This window comes from Mytilus galloprovincialis, chromosome 4, assembly GCF_965363235.1.
Source record: "Mytilus galloprovincialis chromosome 4, xbMytGall1.hap1.1, whole genome shotgun sequence".
NCBI classification, from domain to species: Eukaryota; Metazoa; Mollusca; class Bivalvia; order Mytilida; family Mytilidae; genus Mytilus; species Mytilus galloprovincialis.
This window is the reverse complement of record NC_134841.1, coordinates 103759015-103783202: the sequence shown is the minus strand read 5'-3', so window position 1 is coordinate 103783202 and position 24188 is coordinate 103759015. Positions and strand designations below refer to the sequence as shown.

Below are 24188 nucleotides of genomic sequence, written 5' to 3'. Positions count from 1 at the left end.
AACAAGAATTTTTATAGAGTGTCTGTATATCTAAAGATATAAGGAAAATGGCCATTGTTACATTATATTTCGTTTCTGTGTGAGTTACATTTCGGTGTTGTGTCTCTGTTGTGTCGTAGTTCTCTTATATCTGATACGTTTCCCGCAGTTTTAGTTTGTAACCCGGATTTGTTTTTTCTCTATCAATTTATGAATTATGAACAGCGGAATACTACTGTTGCCTTTATCTATGTATGCATTTTCATCGAAATTGGCATTGGTATGTGTAAACAATTGGCTTTATTCTGTTTTTTGGAATAAAAGCATTGTATTAAAGGCTAAATTCAACTTTTTTTTAACAGAAAATAATATCGGATTAATAATATATTTTTATTTCAAATACTAAACCACCTTGAGTATCCGTGTATGTTAAACCAAAGCGTCTATATCACGTCTTGTCAGAAAGGAAGTCTGTTTGTTTACATTTTTGATCATATTCACTCGAAAAAAAGTGGTCATACTCGAAAAAGCCCTATCAAATCACTCGAAAAACCACGTGACACCACATGAAATATTTTGAGAGATCTTTAAAAAATCATTTTGCTATCGAACCTCATTATAGATGTTATTATTCCATTTACAACAAATATTGATAAAATTAGATAACCAAGATGATTTTAAACGCAGTTCAAAAGAATGTTTACAGCAGATAACAATATAATAGACCAAAGAAGAAAAAAAAAAACGAACACAAAAGTCTTATCAAGACATTCGTTAGATAGCCATTCTGGAAATACTGTTTGAGGAGACAAACAATGAGTATTACAGTTACAAATATATCTAAAGAAAGGTGTAGTAGAACAAACATGAAGTAATATTTCGGTAACAATTTTCTACAACACAGTCTAATAAGATATGTTGTTTCATAAAGCTGATAATTATAGATTATCGTTGATCATTTCAAGAGGCAATCGAGTTGAGATGATCAATGATAATCTGTTGATCGCTATTTCACCTATGACGATTTCATGTCAATTTCGTTAGCAACGCCACGTGCCTGCTTAGTTTCTATCGATAATTTTCCATCTCAAGCAAGTAGAACGATATGAAAAATTATCACAAAAAAGATCAAAGGAAAAATGCACAGAATAGCGATAATCCCGTTTATTGATTTGCAAACTTGAAACAGCTATCTCAAGACAAAGAACACTTTAAAATATGAAAACAATCATTTTTAAATTTTATAAGTCTGAAGCCCTTGTGATGATTAACCTTTATCTGGAACGCTTGAATCTGAATATTTTAAAGCTCATCATGTTCGAGAATCAACACAGTTGCAAAGCTCTATGACAAAAAACATTCCAAACAAATAGTTCAATCCACCTAAGATCAATTTTTCAGTAGGGAGTTGCAACCGTATTTTCGACCACGTACGAACGAGCATTGTAATTAGGGTTTGATTATAAATCATAGCAGTACTGAACTTTTTCCTACTAAGCTTATGATACCCTCGGGGATTAATTGACCACCAGCAGCGGAATTGACCAAATGATGTATAACATAAAGACAACACTTCATTATAAATTTCATACGTCGCCAGCACAAGTGTACATTTGTACATAATACTGACTCGGACATCGACAAGTATGACAGGTGTTCCCTCATAACCAGACATACCAAATATATAAAAAATTCAGATCATCATACTAATAACTATAACAATAAGTTAATAACACAGCCATGTTAATTTCTTCAACAAGATATTTTGGCTTTTGATGACTCTTAACAACACTGTCTCATCTAGAAGTGTGAGACCAATGGCTGTTAAACCTGTGGAATTTCATAAACAGATGCAATTTAACTAAACTGTCTTGTTATCCTAGAAGTGACGATGATTTGAATTGTAAATCAAAACGTCTACATTGAAAATCACTGACTTTTCAACCAGTTTGTACTGGAAAAGATGAACAAGAGAACAGATCCTCCCTTAAACTTTGCTTTGGCAACAACGGTCTCGATGCCGTCAAATTGAAAATACTTGCCTATTGTAAAGGTCAATCTGTATCTATCATTTTATTTTACCAAATCAATTGCAACTAGAATTTTCAATTACTAATACGTGTTGCAGGATCTCAACATTTACAACTTCAAGTCTCAACCTCCTAATTGCGTCTGTGCTAGTTTCCCATGCAGAATGTAGTCTTTTCTATGAAAACAAATATAAAAGAGGAGCGAAAGATACCAGAAGGACACTTAAACACGCGATTAAGACGACGTCAGTACCAAGAATCTCTACTTTTAGACCATCATGTATTTTATGTGAAATTCAAACGGAACGTTCATTAACAAGGTATTGGTATCTTTAGATGATAGAATTTGTTAGAATAAAAAATAGGCAAAATGGTCTTTGACATAAACAAGGCACATCAACTCTCTCAGAGACAGGTGACGTTTTATAAAGTCTGAGATCGCACATGCTTCGGCAGGGATATCAGATCAGGCTTCACATGTGGCACCCGTCATGTTGCTCATCTTAGTACAAATCCGTTAAGAAGTATAATTAGGTAAATGAGGAAGCCATGACTGTTTTATTTTATCTATGGTAATGACAGAACTAAACACCATCAATATATCACAATGTGACATTAAATTATCTTGTTTTTTTAAACCTTCGTGTGGATCTTTACAAGATTTTTATGAAGTGTACCCGACCTGTTCAATAAAAATTGTCTTGAGAATGTACTTAGGTGAGGTTTCGCCATTTGTGTCAAATGTTCGGACTCTTTGGTGTTGTTCCATACAGTACAAGGTAAAATATTTTGCCCCATAACTTCCATTTATTTTTTCATACAAGATTTAATAGCCCATAGAAAGTCATTTACCAAAATTATAGCAGATTGTTGTTTTTGTTTTATTTAGACTAATGCCTGTTATTTTTTTCTTTCGAATCTTGATAGTCTATTTCGTTTTGTTTTGACCATGATTTTAGCATTCCGCGGTTCATTGTATTACGCTCAAAGGTGGCATTCAGCTCTGATGAACTGTAAATTCTATAAAATTTATTATTTTGAAAATTTAAATAACTTACACAATTCCATAACTGTTACATACGATTTACTTCTATTAAATAGATAGACATGTACAAGCAAAGACTCTAACTTAATTATATTATTACCAGAATATGTTCCAAAAAATACCAATTGAGGAATAAGTAAAATGGCATCACAGAAACATGCCTATATGCCCTTCTTTGTTTCTTTATGACTTTTTTAGAAGTAAGTCCCAATAAGCACATAGACGTCTATTGGAAACTTATAATTATATTCTGCAGAGGAGATGCCTAACATAGACCACATTCTGTTCATACTTTTTCCTTTCAGCTCCGTATTTTTGTGATTTTTACTTTTTATGCATAGCGCCAAGACCGCGAGACCGAATAAATAACGGGCATATATTACGAATATATTTTTCAGACAATCAATCAATATATTTTTGTTCCTCAAACTGTCATTGCATAAAAACGTAACATCTGTTAGTTACAGGACAAGGTCATGTGTCGATTGGTACATTTCTAACGTAATAAAATTATGCAGCATTTAAATCATATTCTGTTATTTTTCTTACATGAGGTAGGAAAGCGTTTAAATGTCAGAAACAAACTATGCATTCTGAATTAATAATGATCAATCAGTGAATGCATAAAAAAAATTTTGAATATCAAAGGTTATTACCTGTGCTGACATTAAGCTAATTAGAATGACATATAGGTCATTGTGGTTAACTTTACAACCTATGTTTGTATTAAAAAAACTGACGTAGTTTGTTTGTGTTATTTTTGGATTTAAAAATTTTCCGAATTTACAACGTTTCCTTCTTTGCAATTTGTATAAAAAGAGAATGGTTCATCAATACTCTACATCCTTTCTTTGTGAGCATCTGCAAAACGTTAAAAACGAACAAGTTTCAGGTAAAGTGTTGTTTATTTTACTTTTATTACCAATGTAAGATAATCCTTAGAATTTTGCTGATCAAATATTATTTTTCGTAATTGTTTGATGGAACTTAAAGATATTAATGGTAAAAATAAACAATAATCTAAGTGTTTTAATTATCAAAAATCCATCAAATAACATATATTTGGGATTGATTTATATTCGCGGGTACCAATGGTCATGGATTGAGGAAAACTTACTTTTTCATGAATATTTTATGTTGTTGCTTTGGCAAAGTTTGCGTATATTTTTTTAAAAGAATTAAAACATTTAATTTTGTGGTTCCCCAGTACCCACGGAATCCGCAGAAATGTGTACCTAACGAATAATTGTAAATAATATATATAAAATATAGTAATTTGATGTGACCTTGTTTTCTAACGATGAATTGTATCACTTATGCATGAGTTTACCCAAACTTCTGGTCCAATACGGATAATATTTACTTTATCTTGGCGTCACTGATAACAAGCGTTACTTTTGAAAAAATAGGTAGGAAAAAAAAAAATTGCAACATTTATATAACATTTTTAAACTATAAATTTAGTAAAGATATTAGGGTTAAAACCTCATGCTTTGCTATCGAAAGTTGTTTCAAATTATATATTGTTCAGTTTCTGTGTTTCGTGTTTTACTCTCCCTTTAATTCAATCGTTCACTGAAATTCTATTCTAAATTAATACATATATAATATATAGCAAACGTAATGGCTCCCAATGTATAACAGATCAAAACAGCGATTCAACAATTTTAGAATCAACTCTAACTGTAATTACATTGTTATATTGAGAAAGAAATATGTTAAGTTACATCATACTCAAGTGCTAACAATTTGGCATTTCATAAATAATGACTTTTTTTGTTTTGATTTTTAATTTTTTATTCAATGTTCATTTGCTTTAAAAATCATACTGTATGATTACAATATGGTTCAAATTAAGCGTTTCATATTACATATTGAATCTCATTTTACATCCGTTATCTGTGCACATATTTTGAAGTTTTGCTTTGAATTATTCAAATATGATAGACTATTTTTTTCCAACAGAACCATGAATATGTTATCAGTATTCATTGGACTTGCTGCTGTAGTTACTTTAGGCTCAGCTCGTGTTTACCAAAGCAACACCTTGCCGTCAACTCGGAGATCAGTAGAATTGAGGGGGTCTAGACTTACCGGAGATTGGAATAATGAACATATAAACAGTGGATTAAATGATGGACACTTGAGCGGAAGATGGAATGACGGACATTTGACCGGAAGATGGAATGACGGACAATTGACCGGAAGATTGAATGACGGACATTTGTCTGGAAGATTGAATGACGGACATTTGACCGGAAGATTGAATGACGGACGATTGACCGGAAGATGGAATGATGGACAATTGACCGGAAGATTGAATAGGGCACAACAGAATGGAGGTTTAACTAGTGGAAAAAGACGTAAGATATTAGCAATATTTACTTTCAAATGAGTTCATTGATATTCAATATTGATAAACATAAGTAAACTTGTATACCGCTGTTCAATAGTCAAAAATCAATTAAAGGAAGATAAATACGATTAAAAAACTAAATTCGAGGAAAACACGTCAACTGTTATAGTACAAAGACACGGAACAACAAATTTTTTTTTTTTACATGTACATGTATGTGGATTTTTTCTAGAATATTTAGACTTTTTTACCTAAAACTTAGAACAGTCATTGGTCGGACGAATTTAAATTGGTAACATACAACTAAAATATATATTGAATAGATAATAAAAATCTCTTCAGACAAATTTGTAAAGATAAGCAATTTTTGGCTTTTAAACATATTTGTTGGATAACAATAGTTTAAATGATAATTTTCAAAATTTGTTTAGTAGAATACAGATCTAGAAGATCAGCTGTTCACAGGCCACGTGTTTCATACAGAGGCAACAGAGGAAGTACCCGAAATCATTTTGAAAGTGGACGATTTAATAGATTGAGTGGCAATTCAGGATGGAGATCAAACTCAGGATATAACTCACGATGGTGTAAGTACTTACTTCCATATCTAATAAAATGCTTCTGTATTATGGGTTCTATAGGATTTTGTGGAGACTTCAAATTTCCAAAAACAAACGTACCGTTAGACTTTTTTAATATATTTTCCAACAAGACTGTTAACATTTACATATAGTATGTAGGTTTTTATTTGACATATACATAATTTTGAAAGTAATCATGTTTAATAAAATTCTGGTATTTATCTATAAGCAAGTAAATGGTGCAAAACATGGATCACAAACGAGAATAAAAAATGTCAACGGTACAAGACAAAAATGTATCAACTAGGTATCTGAAATAAACATAATGTCAAAGACTAATTATATTATTAAACAAGTTATGTTCAGTAACTTATTAATAAAGTATACTGTTTTTATTTTTCAGAATATTTAAGTTGAGATTGACTGGAGGGACTACCATACATCATGTGTACATACAACGTTACATTTCGTAGATTTTATTACTTTTTTAAAAATAAAGAAATAAATATAAACAGCATTATTTACCTCCCTTGAATATATCTGTAAAAAATATGTGACTGAAATGAAGTTACAGTTGATTTTATTGTTCAGAAGTGTTACCCCTCCCCACCTTAAGAAAATGACTATACCAAGTCAGGAATATGGCAGTTGTTATCCAATCGTTTGATATATTTGAACTCTTGATTTTTCCATTTTATTTGGGACTTTTCTTTTAAAACTTTCCTCGGAGTTTAGTATTTTTGAGATTTTACTTTTTCCTACATTGTATATCTTAAATCCAATACGCAATTAAAGAAAAAAAAATTCAAGATCTAATTGTAAAACAATTCAAATATTTATTAAGTTAAATCTAACATAAACTATAGACAAATCAACACATGGAACGTGATTCCTGTCAAAATCTCAAGAAACTTTAGGATACATCAACACTCAGGGAACTTGAATATTTATATCAAATTTACTATACCAGTCGTATAAGGTTTCATTTAGTTGACATCAATGTGTGAGAAAAACAAACAAACATAATAGACGAAAATGTCAAAAATTAGAGTACAGCTTTCAACAATGTGATATAATACCATTAAAACAACTAACAATGTCAACAAGGAAAGATCAAATGGCGTATAAACACTCTATAGACAAACCACATAACCCAAAATGACCACAATACAATAACATAATGGCGATATTTACAAATACAGAGCCACGCTAAAAGGTATTAAATACAATTTGATATGTTACTAAGATGATAAACAACGTTGGTACATATACTCTTTACTTTTATACCATCATGTATTATTTATGAAGCTGATACGGAACATTTATCAACGAGGTACTGGTATCTTTCAATGGACCTTTTCAGAAAAAAGGATGTGTCGTTTTTTGACATACCCCTGGTTCATTAACTTTCGGATCAAACACTTGTGATATTTACAAAGACAGAGTACCAACTTTGTTTTAGAAAAAGACGATATTGTCTTTGATTTAAACCTGGTATATGTATATCAGCTTTCTTCAGAGACGGTGTAGACTTTTTATCAAGTTTGAGAAGCACAGTGCAAGCTAATGAATACCCAAATGTGTATCCCATTTACAGGTTAAGTTGATATTATTGCTCAGGTGAGATAAATTTATAATCTCAAAACGAAAATTGTATACTTTATCAAAGATTCTGGTACGGCGATAACTGCTAATGTCAAATATGAGGCATACGTCTAAATATGAAGTGAGGTGAAGATAGAAGATACCAGAGGGACATTAAAATTCATTACTCCAAAATAAACTGAAAATGCAACGTTTTAAAAAAACGAAAATGACAAATAGACAAACAATTGTACACAAAACACTATAAAAGAAAACTAAAGACTGAGTCACACAAACTAGGGGTTATTTCATGTGCTCTAGAAGGGTAGGCAGATCCTGGTCCACATGGGACATGTTATGAAATTGAAATCATCCCTTCGTTAGTTTATCGGACGCTATAACGAATTCACTGACCGTTATGGATAAAGATTTAGTCAATAAATAAAGGCAATAGTAGTATACTGCTGTTCGAAACTGATAAATCGATCGGGAAAAAAAAGAAATCTGGGTTACAAACTTCAAGTTAAACTGAGGGAAACACTTAAAATATAAATAGAGAACAACGACACAACAGAAACACTAAAATGCAACACACACAGAAACGAACTTTAATATAACAACTGCCATTCTCCTGACTTGGTACAGGACATAATAAGAAAACAATATGGGTTGAAACTGGTTTTGCGGCTAGCCAAACATCGCGCTTTAATGTCAATAATAATACACCAAAATAACAAGACAGTACTACAATATTAGTTTGCGAGAGTTTATGGCGTACGTGACACCAAATAAAATAGTAAAGAGATATTAAAAATCCTTTTGATATTCAACCTCATTATATTGATGTCATTATTCCATTTACAACAAATATTAAAATTAGATAACCAAGATTTTGAACGCAGTGAAAAAGAATGTTTACAGGATATAGGAATAGCAAAGACAAAAGGAAAACAAACAAAAAGGATAAAGATATTCGATAGATAACCAGTCTCGGAATTGTTTTTGAAGAGACAAGCAATGAGTTTTACAGCTACAATTAGATCTAAGAAAATGTGTAGTATAAAAATCAGAAAATTGATCGTAAGACAAAATATGCTTTAAAATATGGAAACAATTCATCATAAATAGCATGCGTCCAAAGCTCTTGTCTTGATTCACCTTTATCAGAAACTCTCAAACCTGAATATCTGAAAGCCAATCATGGTAAAAATCACCCCAGTTGTAGAGCTATATAACCTAATAAAATACTTAAATCCATCTAACAGTCTTTACTTAAACGTATTGATTTAACAGAGGTTCCTAGGCCGATGATCAGAATTGTCAATCAATAAATGTCGTCGACGGATTAAAGTGTAACCTTCATTGATTGATTTAAATCGGTTAAACGAAAGGAAGGCTAACGATATGTTCATGCGGTATATCATTCCACAGGACTAACAATCCCCATCTTGCAACGCCTCCCCTCAGAAACAAATAATCCTACTGGATTCGACAATTGGAACTTACAACACCATATGGTTGCCATGACAAAATTGATGGTACAGGTATTCTATTGAGTCCTCCCTGTAATTCGGTGAAAGGTAAAATAACAAAATAATCTCACAAGAAAAATAAAAAAAAGGAAAATCAGTAATCAAATGGGAAAATCAAAATATCAAACATATCAAACGAATGGATAACAATGTCATATACCTGACTTGGTGCAGACATTTTCTTATAATTATAGCTTATAGCTAGCTAAACCTCTCACTTATATGACATTCGCATACAATTTAATGAGTGTGATGAACATTTTCAAATCTATTTTTCGACATAGACGCAGTCATAGTTATTATCATTATACACCACCAACTCTGCATGATTTCTCTATCAATGACCTTTTGCAAATTATACAAAAGCCGTAAGTAAATTATCACATTCTTATTTTTTTTTAACTCTCAAAACTTCTTTCTATGTTTAACGCATGATTTGAAACAACGGTTAAAAATCTGAATTCAAACAAATACAAACTTACAATAAAATTAACAGTACCAATTTTCTTGCACCAGATGCGCATTTCGACAATACATGTCTCTTCAGTGATGCTCGTGGCCAAAATATTTGAAATCCAAAGCTTATATAAAAGATGAAGAGCTATAATCCAAAAGGTCCAAAAAGTATAGCCAAAATCTGTGAAAGGAATCAGAGCTTTGCATGAGGGAGATACATTCCTTGATTTATAATAATTTCTAATATTTTGTAACAGCAAATTTTAATAACACAAAAAATCCGTATGTTCATGCCAGTACCGAAGTACTGGCTACTGGGCTGGTGATACCCTCGGGACTAATAGTCCACCAGCAGAGGCATCGACCCAGTGGTAGTAATAAAATTAACGGTACCAATTTTCTTGCACCAGATGCGCATTTCGACAATACATGTCTCTTCAGTGATGCTCGTGGCCAAAATATTTGAAATCCAAAGCTTATATAAAAGATGAAGAGCTATAATCCAAAAGGTCCAAAAAGTATAGCAAAATCTTACAACTTTCATTTAGGATATTTATTTCAAAGATTTTCCAAGGAATGATGAAAAGGAGAACAGATCCTCACTTAAACTTTCCTTTATAACAACGGTCTCGATGCCATCAACTTATAAGTATCATATCATAAGTGATTTCAATTGATAAGACCCCTCTTTTTTAAAGATCAGCCTACACCTTTCATTTCTTATACCTTTACCAAACCGATTTCAACTCAGATATCCAATATCAAATACGTGTTGCAGGATCTCAATATTGACGACTTCAAGTCTAAACCTCGTAATTTCACCTTTGCTAGTTTCCCATATATACATAACAGGCTGGCCGCGTTCATACAAATGATCTTAACATTGCCAAAAACACTTCCCTGGGAAATGTGTTATCAATTAAGGTATGCGATATTGTTAGCCTTAATCAACTAATTCGAAACTCAACCTCCAAATCCGATCAATTAAGGCTGTGAGGTCGTGGATACATATCATAATTAAGAAACATAATTGGTCTATCAATATGAAGGTACATTTGATGCAAAACACTTATCTCCATGACCAACATGTTATTGTCCCCACAGATAAGGCACTAAACAGTATCCTTTTTGTGTGTAAATCACATCACATAAACTGCTCAATAAATGAAATAGGTATTAGCAATTCAACATATAATTATCTTTTATTGATGTAAGGCATTCCAATTGATATTTGATAGTGTGTCTTATTATGTTGTGACGTTACACTATTGTTACAGATAAGGGTGAAGGTTTATTGTTTGCACCTTCCTAAGTCAGAAATCTGATTTTCAGTAGTTGTCGTTTGTTGGTGTGGTTCTTAAGTGTTTCTCATTTCATGATTTTTGTACATAGGTTAAATCGTTGGTTTTTCCGTTTAAATTGTTTTATACTAGTAGTTTTTGGTTGTCAGCCACGGCTCCATGTTGAAGACAGTACCTTGACCGATTAAGAGTGTAATTTTCTTAATTGTGACTGGATTGGAGAGTTGTCTCATTGGCATTCATACCACATCTTCCAATATTCATATATGTACGACACTTACGAAAGACAAAATTCTGCACAAACATAGGTTTGTTCGTTTGGAATTGTAACCCAAAATGAAGAACTGGAGAACCATCAATGTATTGGATACATTAACTATTTGAGTGTCCTTACAAACAACGGTTTATTGATGGGTTTTCAAAGTGGTTCATGAATTAAGAAAGGCAACACTAGTATAGCAGTTTTCAAAAGACAGGAATCGATTGAGAAAAACAAATCTGGGTTTAACTAAAACTGAAGGAAACGCATATACTATAAGAGGAAAACAAAAGAACAAGAGGAACACTCCAGTGCAACAAAAACAAACGCCAACATACATAGAAACGACTGCGATATTCCTGACTTAGTACGGTACATTTGGAAACAAAAATCATGGGATGAGCTTGGTTTAACGGTTAGCCAAACCTCCTGTTTATGATAATGTTAAGAAGAATAGCGCCAAAATGTGAACACAGTGAAAGAAACACAGCACAAACACTCAGAACAAGGAAACGCACAAACAAACAACATGCAAACCGCAGAACAACAACGAACATAATCCATCAACGACATACTCTACAGCATATCACAAACAGTGAAGCAATCATGTAATCTTGCACTTATAAAATTAATTTCACAATATACGTACAAACAATTTTAAAAACAATGATGGTATGGACAGGCATATTTATAAGTATTTGGACTAAAAACGATACGACATAACACATTATCCAACCGAAACCATAACAAAAAAAATATACATGAAACCTCTTTCTTAATTAAAAACATTAACTTAATCAGCAGTCAAAGCCGGGTTTGAAACTACCTCTTCTAAAGTTGAGGTGAACAAGATGTAGATACTTAAATTTCCAAAGATATTTTAGAGTACATACACTCTAAGACTGTTTCATCTTGCAATAGTTTTTAAACCTTTGACTTTTCAACACTTTTCTAATTCCCAACGAAACGACAAATTGAAATAGTGGGTATGGCTTTGCTTCATAAAAAATAATGGGCCACGTAGGTATAAAAATCTTCTCTTATGGAGGGATATATCCTACTGTGTAAAATATTACTCGAAATTCAAATAAAAAAATCTCTGAAACTGACATTAACAAGATGCTTGATTTCTTGATTTACAACAATTTTGAGGACGTGTTTTTCATTCAGACAATCGGCATTCCCAGGGAAACAAACTATGCCTGTCTTATTGCCGACTAGTTACTTTATTGTTATGAGACCGACTCAATAGAGGAACTTCTTAGGAAGAAAGAAAATATGTTAGCAGCATCTTTTACTTTATTTTATATATTTGATGTTCCCTCACACAATAATTCTTTTTATGGGTACTATGTTTATTACATATATACCATCGAACTTGAGATAAAGCAGAACAACAGATACAGTTAAGTCTGTCTCATATCTTGACTAACATCTAGAAATCGACAATGATAACAAACTTTTTACGACAAAATAGATGATTTCAACTTGCCAATTTAAAAAATTTCATTACTCAGAAGCAACAATCCATCAATGCCGGCATACGTAGTATATTTCTCCCCGTTGATATTCCAGGACTTATATTTCCTATCATGATTTCCTCAATAGAGGGTTGCTCCTCAAAAAGCAGCTGTTAAACCAAGAGTTCCACGTAATCAAGATGAAATCAATCCTTCGTAACTTTAATGGGTTATAATAATTCCTATTTTGTGAAGAACCACACTAAATCTACTAGAAAATATACTGAAGATAAAATTATCAAAATGCTGGACTTTTTATTGACAATATATTTGTTGAGTTTGGAGGATTGATATTTCAACAGATAATTTGTATTCCAATCGTTATTAATGGTGCACCCCTACTGGTCAATTTGTTGTTGTACTCGTATGAAACAGAATTCATTCAGAACCTTATAAAAGACAAAAAGAAAAAGCACCTTGCGAAATTCTTTAATTTTACTTTCAGATATATTGATGATGTCCTATTATTTCATAACCCATATTTTAGCAAATACTTACATCTCATATACCCCAGTGAACTTGAAATTAAGGATACTATTGATACTAGAAGGACTGCTCCATATCTTGATATTGTCCTCAGTATTGACACAGATGGACGACTTCAAACTTAAATATATGACAACAGGACGATTTCAACTTTCCATTATCAATTTCCCATTTCTCAGATGTAACAGACTCTATGCCCTTTAGTATGGTGTTTACATATCTCAGTAACGTTATGCTCGTGCATGTTAACACTTTACGGACTTCATATACAGGAGTGTGTTTCTTACGCAGAAACCCCCTCCCAGAATGTTAAGAGGAGAAAAGGTTAAATATGACACTCTGTAAAATTTATGGACACCATTCATGCGATCGGTTGATCCATGCGATTAGTCTCTGTCTAAACCAACTAAAGAGTCTTTATCACGTCTTAGATTGTTGATTGCTATTTACGTCGTCTGCTCTTTTAATTGCTGAACGTGACTTATTTCTGAATTTGACTGTTTTGGTGAGTGGGATTTCGCATTACTATAAGACGTGTTAATTTATTTAGTTATGATGTGGTGTTTGTAATTTTGAATGGATATTGTTAAATGTGTTGTCGCTTGTGGTTGTAATTCTATTTTTCAATATTCTTTAATAAAGTAAAGAGAATTTGTCAACAAACTCATTTATAACATTTTAGTTTGGAGCAACTTAACGATTGTATACCATTTATTTGTTTTATTGTTTGATTTAGAAGAACTACCGACAGAGCTTGATAATACAAGCAATTATCTTAATACTTGATAACGATTAGCATGTCGAAATGTCCTATTGTAATGTTTATTTTTGTATTTCTGTGTCCTGAATCTGAATGTTCTTGCATTTATTTGTACTGTAGTCCTGTCTTGTAATGTTGCTATGTTGGTGTTATATTTAACATTGCCATTAAATCGCGAGGTATGGCTAGCCGCAAACCACACAATTTTTTCTTATTATGTCCTGTACCAAGTCAGGAGAATGGCAGTTGTTATCTTAAAGTTCGTTTATGTGTGTGTTGCATTTTAGTGTTTCTGTTGTGTCGTTAGTCTCCTCTTATATTTGATGTGTTTCCATCAGTTAAACTTGAAGTTTGTAACCCAGTTTTTTTTCTCAATCGATTTATGAATTTCGAACAGCAGTATACTACTGTTGCCTTTATTTATTGACGAAATCAAGCGTTGGTTGACCGTTATTGATAAAGAAAGGCCACAGTGGTATAACACGTTTGCCTTTCTTAATCCCTAACGGTCAGTCAATTCGTTATAGCGTCCGATAAACTAACGAAGGAATGATTTCAATTTCCTAACATGTCTTATGTGGAGCAGGATCTGCCTACCATTCTGAAGCACCTGAGATCAACCCTAGTTTGTTTGGCTCAGTCTTTAGTTTTCTTTTATAGTGTTTTGTGTATCATTTTCGTTTTTTTTATAATTGCAGTTTATTTTGGACTAATGAATTTTTAATGTCCCTCTGGTATCTTCTATCTTCCCCTAACTATATATTTAAACGTATACCTCATATTTGACATAAGCAGTCATCGCCGTAACTTGTAAATGGGATACACATTTTGATATTCATTAGCTTGCACTTTACTTCTACTTTTCAAACTTGATAAAACGTCTACACTGTCTCCGAAGAAAGCTGATATACATATACAGGGTTTAAATCAAAGACAACCTCGTCCTTTTTTGAAAACAAAGTTGGTAGTCTGTCTTTGTAAATATCACAATTGTTTGCTCCGAAAATTAATGAACCAGGGGTATGTAAAAAAATGTCATGTCCTTTTTTCTGAAAAGGTCCATTAGAAGATATCAGTACCTGGTTGATAAATGTTCAGTATCAAGTTCAAAAATAATACATGATGGTAGAAAAGTACAACGTAAAGGTACCAATGTCGTTTATCATCTTAGTAACATGTAAAATTTTATTAAATACCTTTTAGCGTGGCTCTGTATTTGTACATATCGCCATTGTGTTATTGTGTTGTGGTCATTTTGGGTTATGTGGTTTGTCTATAGAGTGTTTATACGCCATTTGATCTTTCCTTGTTGACATTGTTCTGTGTTCGTCTACAGTTTATAGTAGATGTAACTTAATAAATATTTTAATTGTTTTACCATTAGATCTTGAATACTTTTCTTTAATTGCGTATTGGGTTTAAGATATACAATGTAGGGAAAAGTAAAATCTCAAAAATACCGAACTCCAAGGAAAATTTTAAAAGGAAAGTCCCAAATGAAATGGCAAATTCGAAAGTTCAAACACATCAAAGGATTGGATAACAACTGCCATATTCCTGACTTGGTATAGTCATTTTCTTAAGTAGGAGGGGGAGGGGTGACACTCCTGAACAATAAAATCATTTCAGTCACATGATTTTTCAGATATATTCAACGAAAGAAAATAATGTTGTTTATATTTATTTCTTTATTTTAAAAAAAGTAATAAAATCTACGAAATGCAACGTTGTATGTACACATGATGTATGGTAGTCCCTCCAGTCAATCTCAACTTAAATATTCTGTAAAATAAAAACAGTATACTTTATTTATCAGTTACTTAACATAACTTGTTTAATAATATAATTATTCTTTGACATTATGTTTATTTTGGATACCTAGTTGATACATTTGTGTCTTGTACCGTTGACATTTTTTGTTCTCGTTTGTGATCCATGATTTAGCACCATTTACTTGCTTATAAATAAATACCAGAATTTTTTTAAACATGACTACTTTCAAAATTATGTATATGGCATATACAAACCTACATACTATATGTAAATGTTAACGTTCTTGTTGGACAATATATAAAAAAAGTCTAACGCTACGTTTGTTATGGGAAATTTGAAGTCTTCACAAAATGATATAGAACCCATAATGCGGAGGCATTTTATTAGATATAAAAGTAAACACTTACACCATCGTGAATTATATCCTGAGTTTGATCTCCATCCTGAATTTCTACCCAATCTATTAAATCGTCCACTGTCAACACGATTACGGATACTTCCTCTGTTTCCTCTGTTTCCTCTGTATGAATTACTTTGTCTGAAAACAGCTGATCTTCTAGATCGGTATTCTGCAAACACATTTTTTGAAAATTATCATTTAAACTATTGATCTCCAACAAATATGTTTAAAAAGCCAATAATTGTTTATCTTTACAAATTTCACAGATTTTATTATCTATTCAATATATATTTTTTAGTTGTATGTTACCAATCTTAATTCGTCCGACCAATTACTGTTCTAAGTTTTAAGTTAATAAGTCTATATATTCTAGAACAAAAAATCCATATACATGTACATGTAAAAAAAAATGTTGTTGTTCCGTGTCTTCGTACTATAACAGTTGACGGATTGTCCTCGAATTTAGATTTTAAATCGTATTTATGTTTCCTTAATTGATTTTTGACTATTGAACAGCGGTATACAACTTTATTTATGTTTACCAATATTGAATATCAATGAACTCCTTTGAAAGTGAATATTGCTAATACTTACGTCTTTTTCCACTAGTTAAACCTCCATTCTGATGTCCCCTATTCAATCTTCCGGTCAATTGTCCATCATTCCATCTTCCGGTCAATTGTCCGTCATTCAATCTTCCGGTCAAATGTCCGTCATTTATTCTTCCGGACAAATGTCCGTCATTTAATCTTCCGGTCAATTGTCCATCATTCCATCTTCCACTCAATTGTCCGTCATTCCATCTTCCGCTCAAATGTCCATCATTAAATCCACTGTTACGATGTGCATTACTCCAATCTCCGGTAAGTCTGGACCCCCTCAATCCTACTGATCTCCGAGTTGACGGCAAGGTGTTGCTTTGGTAAACACGAGCTGAGCCCAAAGTTACTACAGCAGCAAGCCCAATGATTATTGGTAACATGTTCATGGTTCTGTTGGAGAGAAATTATCTTTTATATTTAAATAATTCAAAACAAAGCTTCAAAATATGTGCACAGATAACGGATATAAAATTAGAGTCAAAATGTCATATGAAACGCTTAATTTGAACCCAATTGTACTACTCATACAGTATGATTGTTAAAGCAACAGTCATTGAATAAAAAATTAAAAATCAAAACAGAAAAGTCATTATATATGAAATGCCAAATTGTTAGCAATTGAGTATGATGTAACCTATAAACATATTTGTTTCTCAATATAACAATGTAATTACACTTAGAGTTAATTCTAAAATTGTTGAATCGCTGTTTTGGTCTGTTATACATTGGGAGCCGTTACCTTAGATATATATTATATAGATTCATTTAGAATAGAATTTCAGTGAAAGATTGCCTGAAAAACATATTAAAACACGATACACAGAAACTGAACAATATATAATTTGAAACAACTTTCGAAAGCAAAGCACAGGTTCATAACCCTCATATCCTTACTTACTTTATAATAACAATGTTTGTTAAAAATGATGAAATATTTTTATTGTTTCTTAACTATAAATCATTTTTTTAAAGCAACGCTTGTTATCAGTGACGCCAAGATAAAGTAATTTTATTCCTTATTGGACAAAAAGTTTGTATCAAATCATGCACAATTGATATACAAGAAATCGTTAGAAAACAAGGTCACATCAAATTTCTTTTTATATATACTGGGAATTTTCTCACGGAATTGATACAAACTTTGCCAAAACAACAACATTAAATATTCCCGAAAATGTAAGTTTTCCCCATGCCTATATAATTTAATTGATTTAAATAAATTAAAACACTTAAGTTGTTTTTGCCACTAATATCTAAAGAAGATCCATAAAACAACTATGAAAAAAAAAATAATCAGCAATACTATAAGTATAAGCTTAAATTGATAATAAAAGTATAAAAAGCACTTTACCTGAATCTTCTTTCTTTTTAACGCTTTGCAAATAATCACTTAGAACAAATGTAAAGTATTGATGAAACATTCTTCTTTTATACAAATTGCAAAGAAGGAAACGTTGTAAATTCGGGAAATTCTTAAAACCCAAATTACACAAACAAACTACGTTAATTCATTTGATACAATAATAGGTTATAAAATTAACCACAATGAACTATATGTCATTCTAATTAGCTTAATGTCATCACAGGTAACAACCTTTAATATTCTAATCTGTTATTATACAATCACTAATTTATCATTATAAATTCAGAATGCATAGTTTGGTTATGACATTGAAACGCTTTCATACTTCATTTAAGAAAAGTACCAGACAATGATTTAACTGCTGCATATGTTTATTACTTTATCAATGTACCAATCGACACATGACCTTGGCTTGAAATAATGTTGTTGCGTTTTTTCATAAAACAAATAACATAATTTTTCTGCGTATCATTTCAGTTTTTGTTGAGTAATTCAAATTAGAAAGTATTTCAGAAAAAGTTTTAAACACCTGGAATATCTACTTCACAAATAATACATGATCGTCTGGGGATAAATAATCTAGGTACAACCAACGTTCATAGCTGAATATTTGCAAGCCAACCATGTTCAAGAATCAACCCAGTTGCAGAGCTATATTACAAAAAAAGATCCCAACAAAAGATCAACTATTTCCGAGGGAGTTGAAACTGTAGTTTCTTTCTGGTTTCAAAAAATGTATCAACGGACACTTGTAATTAATCATATCAGTACCGAAGTTCGCTAATGATACCGCGGATCTTGAGAATCCACCAGCAGCGGTGTTGACACACACTGTATAAAACATCATTTCATTATAAATTTCATAAGTCCAAAGCACACGTGTACATTTGTAAAGGTCCAATACAAATTCTAGAATATGCAGTAAGTTAATTATAGGGCAATACAAAGACAGTTTGAAAAACAAATATATATATTGTTTGATTGTCTGAAAAATTTGTCCGCAATATACACCCGCTATATAGTCGGTCTCGCAGTCTTAGACCTCTCAAAGGAAAAAGTATAATACATATAATTATTTTAGGCATATCCTCTGCAGAATCTAAAGTGGAAGTTTCCCTTGTCTTTCTTGCCGTTTGTCTATGTGCTTATTGTAAATCACTTCTACAAAAAGTCTCAAAGAAACACAAAAGGGCATAGAGACATGTTTCTGTGTTGCCATTTTCGACTTTTTCCTAATGTGATATTTCTTTGAATATTTTCTTGTAATAATATATATATTAAGTTAGAGTCTGTGCTTGTACATGTCTATCTTTTTCAAGTAAATCGTATGGAATCATATAAGTTATTTGAATTTTCAGAATATTAAATTTTACAGAATTTACAGTTCATCAGAGCTGAATGTCATCTTTGGGTGTAATAAAATGAACCGCGGAACGCTAACACTATGGTTCAAACAAAACGAAATAAACTATCAAGATTCGAAAAAATTAAAGACATGAGTCTAAATAAAAACAAATTATCATGGCAATTATTATTGAACAGGTCGGGTACACTTTATAAATCTCTTATAAAAAACACAAGAAGATTAAAGAAACAAGATAATTTAGTTCCACAATAAAATATATTGTTGATGTTCAGTTCTGTCCATTAACAATCCAAACGTTTTTGATTGGGTTCCATTAATATATTTTACAAAACATGTGTGTGAAACAGCGCTTTCAGTTTATTGTGAGTTGAAGGCTGTATATTGACCTATAATGAATTATTTTTATAAATTGTTATTTTGATGGAGAGATATCTCATTGGCACACATACCACATATTCCTATATCTATTATGAGTTTGAATGTCTCTTTGGTATTTTTCGCTGCCCTTTTAAGTCGACTCAATTCTAGACGTATACCTCGAATTTGACATGAGCGGTAACCCTAGTACCAGAATGTAAGACAAACAAGACGATTTTAATTTTGAAATGATTCATTTCCCTCAACCTGAGCAACAAAATATCAACCTCACCTATATATTGGAAACATATTTAGGTATTGAAGCGGTTCTACCAGACTTTATTAAAACTTAACCAGTCTCTGATCAGACAGTTGGTGTACCAGGTTAATGTCAAATATAAAAAAAAGAAGATGTGGTATTATTGTCAATGAGACAACTCTCCACAAGAGACCAAAATGACACGAAACCCAACAACCATAGGTCACCGTTCTGCCTTCAACACTGGGCATTTTGTCTGTTTTCTAAAACAAAAGATCGTCTGAAAATATAAATACCTTGTAAATGAACATTCCGTGTGAATATCACCAAAAATTCCTATGGTCTAAACGTAGAGATACTAGGTACTGACGTCATCTTAATCGCGAGTATACGTGTTCTTTTTATTTGTTTTATAGAAAAGAATAAATTGTACAGAGCCAATGCAAGATACAGGTATCACGATATTTCTGACCTTTGGATAACCTATTTCGCAAGCAAGTGTTATAGGTAATGTTGAGAACGTGGAAAGCCAATACGATTTTAATGGTGAATTATGTCTATCCCAAATTCATGTATTTGGTTTTGATGTTATATTTGTTATTCTCATCGGATTTTGTCTAATACTTAGTCCGTTGCTGTGTGTGTTACATTTTAATGTTGTGTCGTTGTTCTCCTCTTGTATTTAATGCGTTTCCTTCAGTTTAAGTTTATTACCCCGATTTTGTTTTTTGTCCATAGATTTACGAGTTTTGAACAGCGGTATACTACTGTTGCCTTTAGTTATCACAGGTGCAATCAGGAGATTAAGACTTGCAGCCGTCATTGTTGAGATACTGCAACTGACAACGCATATTGGAAATAGAAATTTCGTTGAAATTGGTTTGGCATGGGTATAATAAAATGATAGATACAGACTGACCTTCATAATAGGCAGGTATTTTCGATTGAACTGACTTATATAATTATGATTAAGGAATTACCTAAGTTGGCGGCATTGAGACTGTTGTTGTCAAAGGAAAGTTAAAGGGAGGATCTCTTCTCGTTTTCATCTTTTCCAGTACAAACTGGTTGAAAAGGTCTGTGAAAAGTAAAATCACAAAAATACTGAACTCAGAGGAGAATCTAATCGGAAAGTCCATAATCACATGGAAAAATCAAATGACAAAACACATAAAAAACGAATGGACAAGAACTGTCTTATTCCTGACTTGGTACGGCATTTTCAAATGTAGAAAATGGTGGTTTTATAGCGCTAAACCTTTCACTTTGTTGATGACTTTCAATGTCTTAAATGATAGCTATAATTTTGTTTTGGTTTGAATGAGGGTTTGTAACTGTAGTTTCAAAATATACCACTGCTGGTGGACTATCAGTCCCCGAGGGTATCATTAGCTCAGTAGTCAGTGCTTTGGTACTGACATGATTTAACAAACTTTACTAAAATTGATCGTTAATAAATTTTTTATGGCTTTAGATAAATTTGGCTATTTATTTTAGGTAACTTTGACATATGGCTCTTCAACAATTTTCGGCACTTATCTATCTTCGGATTTCAAATGTTTGGCTTTGAGCGTTCCTGATGAAGGTAAATCCAGAAAGCGCTTCGGACGCATGAAATAATTAAACGTGTTGTTTTTATTTTTTTTGTACAGATAATTAAGTTTTAAAAGATAGATAAAGCGTAGTGCTAATGTGATGAATAACTTTCGACTTTTGTATAAATGACTACCGGTCATGTCTATCGACATCATGGAGAGTTTGTAGTGTACAATAACGATAAACAAGACTGTGTCGACATCGATGAGTAGAGCTGAAAATGTTAACCACATTCACCGAGTAACAGGAAGTATTAGATGGAATACAATGTACTATGTCATCATTTTTTCCGAAGCAACCATATGGTATCGAATTTTCCAATTGGTAAATCCAGTAATCTTCTTTTTTTTCTACGGAAAGGCGTTGCAAGATGAGGATACTAATAGTTAGTCCTGTGGTATCGTTTCTCCATGATGTGAACTTTTATAAAATGGATTGAATGAGCGGGCTGACTCCAATGCTGGAAAATAAAGTAGGCTTACACAGTTGTAAATGCATGATATGGTGGCACATACGTTTGTTTAGCTTTCCCCTCGTGTCACCGATGGATACCAATCCGCAATTCAGATCATTGTAACTTCTAGGAAAACAAAACGTTTAAGTAAACTTGCATCTATAAATAAAATTTCACAGTTTGTGCAGTCATTGGCCGATGAGACAGTGTTGTTCAGAGTCACCAAAAGCCAAAATGTCTAGAAGGAGAACTAAAGATGGCTCATGGTATGAATGTTTTAGATATTTGGCATGTCTGGTTATAAGGGAACACCTGCCATTTCAGACGATATCGTGTTCATGATAACATCTGTGTCGGATCTTTTCACAATGGTCGATGTCCGAGTCAGTATTTTGTACAAATATACACTTGTGCTTCCGACGTATGAAGGCATGTCTGGTTATAAGTGGAGAACTGCCATTTCAGACGATACCGTGTTCATGATAACACCTGTGTCGGATCTTTAAATAATGGTCGATGTCCGAGTCAGTATTTTGTACACATGTACACTTGTGCTTCCGACGTATGAAATGTAAAATGAAGTGTTGTCTTTGTGTAATACATCATTTGGTCAATTCCGCTGATGGTGGTCAATTAACCTCCGAGTGTATCAAAAGCTTAGTAGGAAGTAGTTTAGTACTGCTATGTTTTATAACCAAACCCTAATTACAAGTGATCGTTCGTACGTGCTCGAAAATACGGTTGCAACTCCCCAGGGAAAAATCGATCTTTGGTGGATTTTACTATTTGTTTGGAATGCTGTTTGTCATAGAGCTTTGCAACTGTGTTGATTCCCGAACATGATGAGCTTTAAAATATTCAGATTCAAGCGTTCCGATAAAGGTTAATCAAGACAAGGGCTTCAGACTTATAAAATTTAAAAAAATTATTGTTTTCATTTTTTAAAGAGTATTTTGTTTTGAGATAATACTTTCTGTTTGTTCTACTCCACCTTTCTTTAGTTCTATTTGTTACTGTAATACTCATTGTGTGACTCTTCAAACAGTATTCCGAGACGAGTTATCTGTCGAATTTTGAAATTACTAAAAAACGAAGGTTTCAACTCCCGCAGGCAAAGTTGACTTTAGATGAATTTGGCTATTCGTTTTAGGTATTTTTGTCATATGGTTCTTCAACGGCTTCGGTACTTATACATCTTCGGATTTTAAATGTTTGGCTTTGAGTGTTCCTGATGAAGATAAATCCAGATAAGCTATTCGGACGCCTGGAATAATTAAACGTGTTATTTGCAATTTTTTTCTTGATAATAAACACCTGTTTTTTCGTTTTATTTCTTTGATCTATGACGTAGTAAACATTCTTTTTTTTTTACTGCGTTCAGAATCTTGGTTATCTAATTTCAAAATGTATTGTAAAGGAAATAATGCCATCAATAATGAGGTTCAATAGCAAATGATTTTTTTAAAATCTTTCAAAATATGTCATGTGGTGTCACGTACGCGGGAGACTCTTAAAACTAGTATGAAAAATTTTAATGACAGCTTTTGAAAATATTTCGGTAACACAGTCTAATAAGATATGTTGTTTCTTGTCTAACGTAAAGTATAAAGATGATATGACCTTTAATAGATCTGTGAACTGTAAACAGGTATCTCCAAGACAAAAGCGAGGGGAATCTAAAACCTTATCTATGAATCGTAAATAGAATTTTGAAGAAATTTATTATTATCATCGGTCTCAGGTACAAAATCAAGTCACCATACTATATTGATGTTCAAAAGTCATAATTCGATTTCCTGGTATTTAAGATATTTTATTATCTGTTTTAAATTAATCAAGGAACTCAAGAGATATTCGCAAATATCATAACATTAGTTCGTATATAGAAATTGATCGCAACGCGTATTATACTGCGGATTTTATATTGAGTTCATTGATGTCATGGGTGATGCTATAACCGAATGAGTTGTAGTGATAAAGACATTACATTGATGTCATTGATGATGCTATAACTGAATAAGTCGTAGTGATGTAGACCTTACATTGATGTCATTGGTGATGCTATAACCGAATAAGTCGTAGTGATGTAGACCTTACATTGATGTCATGGGTGATGCTAGAACTGAATG

The 24188-nt window shown here is 32.3% G+C and overlaps 1 long non-coding RNA gene across 1 annotated transcript; it reads right to left on the bottom strand.

Annotated features, from left to right (window-relative positions):
• Positions 1-15554: 15554 nt before the first annotated feature.
• On the bottom strand, positions 15555-17051 carry LOC143070902 (uncharacterized). Its single transcript, XR_012976760.1, has 3 exons — positions 16657-17051; positions 16070-16231; positions 15555-15671 (listed from the first exon to the last, which is right to left on the bottom strand). It is a non-coding gene; the product is annotated as an uncharacterized LOC143070902 (long non-coding RNA).
• Positions 17052-24188: the final 7137 nt, after the last annotated feature.